Source organism: Gymnoscopelus microlampas (assembly GCF_963454915.1).
Source record: "Gymnoscopelus microlampas genome assembly, chromosome: 2".
NCBI lineage: Eukaryota > Metazoa > Chordata > Actinopteri > Myctophiformes > Myctophidae > Gymnoscopelus > Gymnoscopelus microlampas.
Window position 1 is genome coordinate 16372486 of NC_139939.1, and position 10996 is coordinate 16383481.

At 41.6% G+C, this 10996-nt stretch overlaps 1 long non-coding RNA gene across 1 annotated transcript; it reads right to left on the bottom strand.

Moving 5' to 3' along the window:
* Positions 1-7371: 7371 nt before the first annotated feature.
* Positions 7372-8554, bottom strand: LOC311063063. Its single transcript, XR_014602540.1, has 3 exons — positions 8404-8554; positions 8192-8280; positions 7372-7550 (listed from the first exon to the last, which is right to left on the bottom strand). It is a non-coding gene; the product is annotated as an uncharacterized lncRNA (long non-coding RNA).
* Positions 8555-10996: the final 2442 nt, after the last annotated feature.

Sequence of the window (10996 nt, forward strand, 5' to 3'; positions counted from 1 at the left end):
AGTGGAGGCTGAATAGAAGAAGCTCAAATGAAATCAGGAGTATTGTATTATGTAAGATAATTTGTTGCTGTTGCACAATATGTTTAGCCTATAGACCAATTATTTGTTTACTAACATTGAGCCTGGACGCACAGGTGATTGTTTCACGCAATCAATTCCCAACCTGTTTCGGGGTGCACTGGTTTCAGCACACCCCAACCCCCTCTTGTGTGTGTTGGCTAGTGAGACGCGTCCTAATGAGACCTGATATAATGGGTTTCGTTGCACGCATACTGGCTGCACGCAGCCAGTATGACGTTGTCTGTTAAGGGGTCCATATTGCTGTTAGTGTAGGGTGACTGACCCTTGTAGGGTGACTGTCCCGTTTTCAAGCTGTATGTCCCGAGTATGTCCCTGTATGTCCCGAGTCCCAACAAATATCCCAGTTTTCAACATTCACCACAAAATTCTCCCGGTTTTTGCCTGAATTGCAACAGTTGTTTTCAGTGGTTGTGCCAGACGTTTAGCATGTTCTTCACTTAACAAATCAGATAACGTGAACAAATGCATTGCGTGTCTGAATTCAACGCTGAGGCTGATGTTTGTCATTCTTTGCCTGTATGCAACACCTATGGTGCGTATACATAATACATGTGTGTGCATGTGTAGTAGATTGAAATTATTTGATTTATTGATGTAAGCAAAAACGGTCTAATAAGCTATTGTAGGTCAAAATAAGTATTTTATTTAAATGTCTTTATTTTGGTCCAGCTATTTTGAGTGATTTCCTTATTTTAAGTAACATTGTAGGTTCGTTTTGCAGAGTTTAATATGATTATAGTACTGTACAGCATAATCTTGATCTATCATTCTGTGATCGGCTAGTGAGTGTTTTGGGGAATCGGTGATAGATTATGTTGGTCTGTCACAGTCCTGTGTACAGGGGACGGCGCTGTTTTCCTCCTCATATACACTCTGTTGTTTGGAGAGACTGCACCGTCGTGTGAATTCATTATAATTCATTCATTCTTCTTTGCCCCTGTTTACAGGTAAAACTGTCGTCAGACGGCTGAAAAGTGTGAACAAATATAAATGTGAAAGATGCTTCATGATGTGAAGATGTGAAACCGTTTTATCTTTACTTTAAGAGTGATATTGAGACCAAATGATAACTAGTGGATTGTTTGAGCCATGGTGAAGACGCCATTCTGCAGCCACACTAGTTCTCATTGCACTCATAGCTGCGCGTCGTGTAACTTTGTGTTTGATGATCTTTTGAGTCATGATTAGTTGGTGTAACAGTAAATGTATTGGTGAAGGTTCAAAAAATGTGATTAATGATTAATTTTCTCGTGCAGTTAAAAACGGACAATTAAGTGTTGTTTTAATACTTAAAGAGAATAACTTGAGTTAAAAAGAGTGATGTCAAGGAATGCATTTATAATTTAGTTAAAAACTGAACAAATGTACATGGTTACAGGTGCATTAATTAATCACTGCAGTTAAGCACTTTTGATGCACTTGCACTGGTCCAGTAATGGTAACATTTATATGCTTAAGCATACCAGGTGCCTTTTCTATTAATGTGTTATTTTGTGATATTGTGCATTTATTTTGATTATTGTCAGAGTGATATACTATGATGAAGAAGAATCCCTTTGCATAAGTGGCATAAACAAGTGTCTTAAATTGCTTCCTGCAAATGTTTTCAATTATTATTGTAAAAGATTTTTGAAGATTCCAAAATATATTTTTAAAAAATCCAGAAAACACATTTTCAAAAGAATTTCAGAGTCACACCAAACTTTCATTCCGCTTATGCGGCTTTGCATTTGACATCCTCGAAATGCAACAAACCGCTCCGTTCCCATTGAAAAGCATTGGCAGAATACGCCTGAATTGGCAGAATCAAGGTTTGGTGTGACCGCACCCTAAGTGCTTCATTCATTTATTTTTTAATTTTGGGTCATGGGAATTTTCCTTTTGGGTCTTGAGCTGAAAAGTTTGTGAACCCCTAACTGATAGACTTCTGCTAGGGAGTGGAATTACTTGATAGAATACTTTATTAGTCAGAAATGTAAACAGCACGTGATACAGTCAGACATTTAAAGACGCACTGAAGTGACATTTTCGGTCATTTTATTTTGAAGGTTCAGCCCGAAACGTTGGCTCAACGACTCTAAACCAATCAGAAGGTCCCATCCCTTCAGGCTATGGGACGTTGGATCTCAATCACTTCAGCCGTGCTGGCACACGGCTAGTGTTTCTTTACAAGTGAGAGAAAGTGAGAGAGAGACGGCCAGTGAAGCACGTTTGCTACTACCTGGCTTATTTCGAACCTATAATGTTTTCAGATACATATTTTAGTGTGCAGATGAAGTTTAAAATGAGTAATACACTCATCTTCAATGAGATTCAAAACGGAGTATCTCTGTAATTAAAATCAGCTGTGTTTGAAGAACGTGCAGCTATGGGAATCAAACAGGTGCATGTAATCAAGATTCATTTATATTCGTGAAGGCTGTATTATGTCATCACGCAGCACGTTTTCGTTTACAGGAAGTAATTAAGATTGGCTTTTTAGGGACTTTAGATGTAAAAATTCACAAAAAATGTTTTTTTTCATTTTTTTTGGCATCTATTGTTAGGTATGCCCATATGATGACCACGGATATGCTCTAAAAGTGTGAAAAACATATTTTTCATTTCACTACACCTTTAAGCTAAAAGGAGAACACAAAAAAGTACTCTGGACTTGTTTCCATTGTGGTCACATCTCTATTAGATTTAGTTTACTTTCATTTATATATAAGCAGTAAACACAACATAACTCACAACACCAATAAATGAATAATAATAATAACTTTATTTGTATAGCACTTTTTAAAACAGGAGTTAAAATATCTAAAATAAAATAAAACATATCAATGTAAAAGCCTAAAGGATAAGGATTGCAGAGATAAGGGAACATTTAACACAAGTCCTAACAAGTGAAAAAACACATTCTAGCAGAGTAAGAGGAGTCTAAAAGAAATGCAATAGTCAATACGAAATACATTTCATTACAGACATGTGCCCATATCAACAAACAGACACATACAAGCATACACAAACATAGTTATGCCAAAATGAGGTGATCTAGGGGAAGGCTTTCTTGAACAGATGTCTGACTCTGAACACAAGTGAAGGATGACACAGAATTGGCTTTTTTGATTGCCAAGTGTAGGGCGTTCCATAGCCTAGGTGCTTGGACGGCAAAAGCCCGGTCACCCATAGTGACTAGGCGTGTTTTGCCCCCCCCCCCCCTAGCATTAATGGCTGGATTTGTCAAGTCAGCATCAATTGCCTACCTAATATTGACTTGTAACTACAGGAAGATCAAAGCTATTTCTAACATTAGTAGCAGTAGTATTTGTGGAAAAAAATATTGAAACTTTGAATTGCAAATCACTCTCAAATACAATAAAACATTTTATAATTTGTCTTCTCAAACTATTCGCCAAGAAGAAACTCACTGCATATAAGGCATAAAACAATGGTTACGTATGTAACCACGGTTATGAGAGCGATTGGATCACTCCAATATGATAAATCCCTCCCTAGACTAACAGATTACTCCGTATACAGTGGTGTACCGTGGCTGGGCTCGGTGCTACGCACCTGCCCAAATACCTACGCGGCACACCCTTCTTCCTTGTGTCCTTTCGAGGCGCGCAAGGACACCGCAAGCGGATTGGAGTGATCCAATTGCTCACATAACCTTGGTTACATACGTAACCATCGTTATGTAGCGCTATATTGGATCACTCCAATATGATATCACAGTATCAGATTAATCAGTGAACTAGGAAAAAGAACAAAGCTCAGACTCACCTTCAAGAAGGGGTTGAGCTCAAGTTCTCAACAGAGAGCTGTTGCCCGTTTACTAGTGATGTGCGGGTTGACCCGCGCATCACTAGTAAACCCGCGGCGCGGGTGGGTCGAGTCAGAATTTCGGAGGCAATTATGCGGGCTGCGGGTGAGCGGGTCAGCCGCTCTCACACGCAAAAAAACTAAAAAAATCACATGCTCTTGTTTTGTCTTTATTCCTAATAAGAATAACAATAATAACAATAAAACAGTTTGAATACACTTGGGGATTATTTTCTAACCATGATTTTACAGAATAAAAAAAAAAATGCGTGTCGCGGGGCGGGTTGAGCCATAGATTTATATATGGGTTTGCAGGGCGGGTTGAGGCGGGTTGGGTTCCGTCGCTGGGCGGGTCATGAAAAAACCCGACCCGCGCATCACTACCGTTTACACAGAAGCAGAGGCAACCCCCAAAACGGCCTGTTCCACCTGGTCGGAAGGGACCATATCAGCGGTAAAACCTAGCAAAGGTGCTAGGTGTCGTTCAGTTGGCCGAGGCAGAGACATCAGACAGGGGAATCCCCCGGAACTGTGCCCAAGAGGTAGCCACACCCCTGAGAGGCCGGCAAAGGCCGACCGGCCAACCGATACGTGCCAGTGATGGAACCAACAAGCCAATGCGAGAGTCTCTGTTTAGAAAGCCTCTGCAGAGCTTTCTCACCATAACAAACAAAAAGCTGATCAGTCTGTCCGATCGCCCAAGTCCGTGTGACACTCCCCACTCGAGGCCAAGGGCCGTCGCCACCCTCTCCAAGAGGGCGCGCATGGCGTATGGCACGCTATCAGCTGGCATCGGGCTAGCGCGGGAGTGGGCAAAAGACCCAGCCGGAGATGGTGCCGCCCGGAACATCAAGGCACAGTCCCCAAACATCAGCTCCTCTGGGGCATGAATGGAGAAAACGGCATTCTCCTCTTCATCACCCGCCGCTCTCACTGCCTCACGCAGGGCAGCCGCCTCACGCCCGAAACGTAAGGCCTCTGCCGCACGGCGTCTGGGAGGGGAGGCACCCAGAGCAGCTGCGGGGGGACCCCGCGGTCGGTTAAAAAACTGCTGACGGACCACCGAACCCGAAGGGGGAAGGCCACCATCCCGAGGCCTCTGTTAGACCAAGGCCTTTATTTTTCTGCATTTTCTGTATTTATCTGTGATACAATACACACCAAGTGAATTATTAACATCTAAGGCTTGCAAAGCATGGAAAACTACGTAAAACCCTTTTTCCCTTTGTATATATTAAAGAACAAACCCACCTTATTTAGCACCTATAGCGTATACAGGGGTTCAAACAACGTAACCCAACGCGCACGGCTGTTTAACAGCCCCCAGCCGTAAACGGGGTGTTCAGAACGAAGGTTACGCATGCAACCATGGTTAAACACTGCAAATCAACACGTGTGCCTGATTATGAGCTCTTGCATGCATACAGGGCAAAAGACAAAACCACGCGTAGGTTACCTACACACTTGCTGTTTTCATAATTTATCAAGAAAAGACCCACTGTATATAGCCGAGCCAATATGGGGGTCTAACCACTGTGACTCAACACGCAGGCCCGAACACAAGCTCTCAGCTGTATTCGAGGCAAAGACATAACCATGTGTAGGCTTCCTACACCTGCTGCATATACTGTCACTCACCTATGTATTAGCCCGCGGCATCATATAGGGAGGATAAAACAGTGTATATTCCTCTTATACTTACCAAGCCCCCTCTACAAAGCTTCGCTTAGAAGGGGGCAAAACACTGTAATGCAACACTCACGCTCGTTTGTTAGCTCTCAGCCTTATAGACCAATTATTTGTTTACCAACATTGAGACTGGATGCACAGGTGATTGTTTCACGCAATCAATTCTCAACCTGTTGTTCTGGGGTGCGCTGGTTCAGCACACCCCAACCCCCTCTTGTGTGTTGGCTGGTGAGGCGCGTCCCAGCGAGACCTGATAGAATGGGTTTCATTTGCACGCATACTGGTTCTTATCAGTGTGACGTCGTCTGTTAAGGGCTCTATACGAGGTGAAGACAGAACTATGTGCGTACTGTATATACATCACTGTGTAACATAGGCTCCCACTCCCCTGTTTATTAGCCCATGGCCTCATACCAGAGCACGTGAGCGGAGCGGGTGGAAATGCCGCTCGGCGCTCCAGGGGGCTTGTTTCACGCTCGCTATTCGCTCACGTCGACTCCCCCCGCGCTCCGCTCCCCGTCGCTCCTCGCTCACGTTGATTTGCGCAAATCTCGCTCCATGCTCCGCTCAAACCGGGTCGCTCAACAGAAAGAAAAAAGAAAAAAAAAAAAAAGTAGAAATTCTAATGAAATCTTGGTGCGCTGTGCACTGCTGGATGTGTGTCTCTGAGTCCGTGCGACCGGGCATGCTCAAACATTCGGTGCGCGGCCCCCGCGAGGGCGGCTTGGAGCGGGAGGCGGTCCTCGCTCTGAGTAGCGCTCCAACCTTTTTATAAACCAGCTCCGCGCTCACGTCAAAATCGCGTCGCTCCGCTCACATGCTCTGCCTCATACAGGGGGGGATTCGTAAAACAGGACTGTATGGTGTGTGCTTGCGACTTGAACGTGTTCTAGATTGAGATGCTCAGACCTGTTCACTGCGGAACACACAGGGAAACCCAAAAAGCACGCCGGTGCATGTGGTCTGTTTCACTCGCTGGGGTAGAGGGATCCTCAAACCCCGCTCACCCGGAGCACACGAGTCTGTGATTAACAATAAGGCACAGCCGCATGAGGAGAAAAACACACACGCGCGTGTGTGTCTCAACTCTGGGAAAAACCACAAAGCCGCCTAAGCTAACAATACACAGCTTCCCACAACTTGTTAAAGGGTGAGGCAAAAGGGGAGGGTTTCAGCAAACGGAGACACTAAGGACAAGAAACCCTCTGCGCCGCAATACAGGCTGACCGAACCGTGTATCGGCCACTTGTTTGTATACGGGAAAACCTGCAAACAATGACAAACTCCTAAACGAGACGGCACAAAGCCAGAATCGAGTCTACAACAGAAGCACTCAATGGAGGGGCTTAGCCCCACCAAGCTATTGAATAGCTGCTGAGTATACTTCTGCACACAAAGAACTTACCAAGCGAAGAAATTCACAGAGTTCCAGAGTCCACCTCCTCTTCCTCACGCTGAAGAAAGTAAGAGGAAGAAGGGTGTGCTGCTGGGGGCAGCCTGAGCGTAGCGCTGCCCCCAGCCGCGGTGCCCTGTGTACAGAGTCATCTGTTAGTCTACCTCGGATGCCGTGGAGGGATACAGTATATCATATTGGAGTGATCCAATATAGTGCTAACAATGGCATGTATTCAGTACATTTGAACATAAGGAAAGTGCAGTAACAAGTTAAAATAAACAATGCAGATAAATTGCAGATTGTTACAAGCTAAGACTGTTTTTACCTAAAAAGTTAATTAAGATCTAGCCACAGTATCTGCTTATCAATCTGTCTGTCCGGCCGTCCGGCCGTCTGTCAGTCACCTGGTAGATTAATATTATCCATTATAACATAATAAGGTAACCTATAGGCTTGTTGTGGAATTTGCTGTAAAGTGTTGTTCTTCAACTTCAGGACGCTCTTGTTTTGTGGGTTGAGTCTTCCAGCGCAGTTGAAAGTTAGTTACTCCCTGGTTGGCCAGAGATTCACGTAACTGGAGAGGAATAGAAAACATGAGAAGGTCTTTCATTTATTTTCATGTGTGTACATGTATGTATGTACTGTATGTATGTATGTATGTATGTATGTATGTATGTATGTATGTATGTATGTATGTATGTATTTATGTATGTATGTACGTAATGGAATGATAAGTCCACGCACGCACGTACGCACACACACATATATGGAGCATTAAACAGCCTTAAAGGACGACTTCACCCATTTTCTCTTCATCTCTTCATTATATCTTCATATAATTGGTCCTCACTAATGCTCATGATGATATGGTACCATTTCTTTCTACTCGGTCTGTGTCTCATAGGAGTCCAGAAACCCGTCTACCAGTGACATCATTGTTAGGCAAGATTTCAATTTTTTTATATATATTTTTATTAACGAGAGAACAATGGCTTCTATTATTCACTGCAACTTTCCAGGAATGCAAAGCCTGCAGTTTCTATTAGCTTGGATTCCCCATCGATGATGTCCCTGGTAGGTTTCTGAACTGTCCACAGCCCTCCTCTGAGACACAGACTGAGTAGAAGAAAACGGTACAGTTTTATCATGAGCATTAGTGAGGACCTATTACATGAAGATGAAAATGGGTGAAGTCGTCCTTTAAGAGTTGATTACCTGTCGTAAGAGTTGGTCATTAATGTCTGGATTTGTCATGTCAGCGTCCGTCTGAATCCTAATCCTCATCACCTTCACTTCCTGAGTAACTGCCCCAACACACACACACACACACACACACACACACACACACACACACACACACACACACACACACAATGTGATTTGTGCTAAAAACTTGAAACCTGAGTCGTGTTGTGGAGAAGGCTCACCTCTGTGGCAGAAGAACGCTTGCTTTATAGCGCAATATCCATCAGCCCACATAAACTGTGGGGAAATCACGGCTCCACAATGTTCCTTTCTCTGCAGATTATCGGGCTCGTTATCAGCCCAGTGTGTGAAGGAGAGGTTGCTCTGGTCAGACCATGTCCATGCTACTCTGTAAAGGCCGATCCATGGATTATATTTATTTAGCAATAAAGACAAAACTTGGTTGTTCTCTTCAGCATTTTTGATAACAGCCAGGTCTGTGTAAAGATCTCTGCAGTGTTGCTGGGCAGCCTTCCATGGTAATGTCATCTTGACTAAAATATATTTCTGTTGGACTCCATTATCTAGGGAAGAGAACAGTGAAATAGTGTCACGGTATGCACTTGCTATGCATTCCATGAACGTAATGCATTATAAACATAAGCTACTTATAAGGCATTATAATCTGCTCATAAGCCTGTATAATCACAGTTATAAGCGCTCATTAATACTCTTAAGGCTTTATAACCGTGATCATAACACATTGCAAGCTTATTATATTGATTTATAAGTATCAAATATTATAATGCTTCTTAATTGCTACCAAATGTTTTTTCCCATTGACGCAATCTGCGTATATGTGCATGCATGTGTGCACAAGTGAATGCATACATGTACATACTGTACCAGTTTGTGTGTGTTAAGTGTGTGTGTTGATTGTACAGTGTAGACAATAAGTTCTTACCATAATAACAGACAAAAGATCGTTTGCCTTCACAGGGTGCATCATTCCAAAAACCATAAGGACTGATAAACACACACAGCGTTGTGGATACAGCATAATTTGGCTGGCCAGAATGCCAGTTATGATACTCTGTCCTGATTTGTGCATCAATGGCTGACCATCTCCAAGAGTTGACATCATGGCCTATGGTTCCCTTCCAGGATGTGGGGTCATCATACAGTCCAAACCACAACCATGTGCCAGAGTTGACAGAGTTGACTGCTTTCAGACTCTCCACATCTTCCATGTTCTCTATGGTGGCCAGGTCAGTGTACTTCTCTTTGCAGTAGCTCTGAGCATCGCTCCAGGTCATTTTCAAGTTAACAAAGTGATACTCACGAAGCACACAACAGCAGGGTATGTAGAATCCTGAAGGTCAAGAATAGTGGATTTAGAGCTGGACACATGAATATTTTAAAACGTATATTTTTAGCTTTGGTGTGGGTAGTGAAAACGATATGTTATGTTTTGACATTGCTATTTTTAAACCTTTCATTGAACGAAATATGGAATATTTTCAGTCATACATAAATACAATCTATAATGCATAATGATTCTCTTTAGAATATCATATAATTCTGTTAATGGGGTCTGCACAATGTTTTTTTTTTTTTTAAATATATATATATATATAAGAAGAAAGACAATAACAACCTTTTCATGTGTCTGAAACAGGCTATAGGGACACCAGGGTTAATGTGATTAAATAAATGACACAGGACATCAGGCCTTTTGAAAAAGGGTTGATAAGTCCAGCTGTAATCTTTATATACATCACCGACACCAGTGTTCATTTTGTCAATTAAAACTTAATTAAAACTATGATGAAAAATGTAACAACCATATTTTTTTCAGGGACGAAACCTAAATAAAAACTAAGCTATGATGAATAAAACTATGACTACATTATTGACAATTTTGTCAACAAATAAAAACTACACTAACATGTCAGGGAGGGAGAAGAGATCCAGTATAATTAGACTAAAATCTTATGATTAATCAACTCAAACTAAACTAAAATCGGAACATTTAAGAATGACTAAAATATGATTAAAACTAAATTACATTTTATTCAAATGACTATGACTAAAACTACATCAAAATGTTCTGTCAAAATGAACAATGTCTGACATATCTTCCCAACTGTATTACAATTAAAATGAAAGTGTTCAGGTAATACTTATCCTGACAACAACCTCCACCTCCCCTGGTAACAACAACACCATCATAGATTTTACATTTTTAATCCAATTTCCATCTCAATCTCTTTCATTGACGACATTATTCCTATGCTTATAGGCAACAAAAAATTGTAGTTCAGCAAGTCTTATGTTTTAATTAAAATGCCAAAGCACTTGAACTTAAAAAGTAAACCATACAACACCAAGAAATAACAACACACAATCCATGGTCTTACCAGAGAGGAGGATGATCAGAAGTAATTCATAATCCATAGCTTCTCTGTGAGGAAATAAACAACAACAGTTATCACCATGTAAACACAGACAAGATTTATTCATGGTTCAACTTTTATGTCATGACTTAAACATCACTACATAACTTATGGAATAAAAGGAAAAGAAAAAGAAAACATTATCCTTAACATACAGTATGTGGACAAAAAAGCTATGTCATGGACAGAATGGTTTTGTGGTGCTACTGTAGATCAATTATTATTGTAACCTTAATCTAGATTGTTTAATAAAATTAACTTAAAACTGCTTAAGGATAACTCTATCAAATAGACGATTACCAATAGATGGATTAAACCTTCAGATTTGACTGAACAATCTGACTTCCAAGAGTATTTTATCCTCAAAGTAAAATAATTA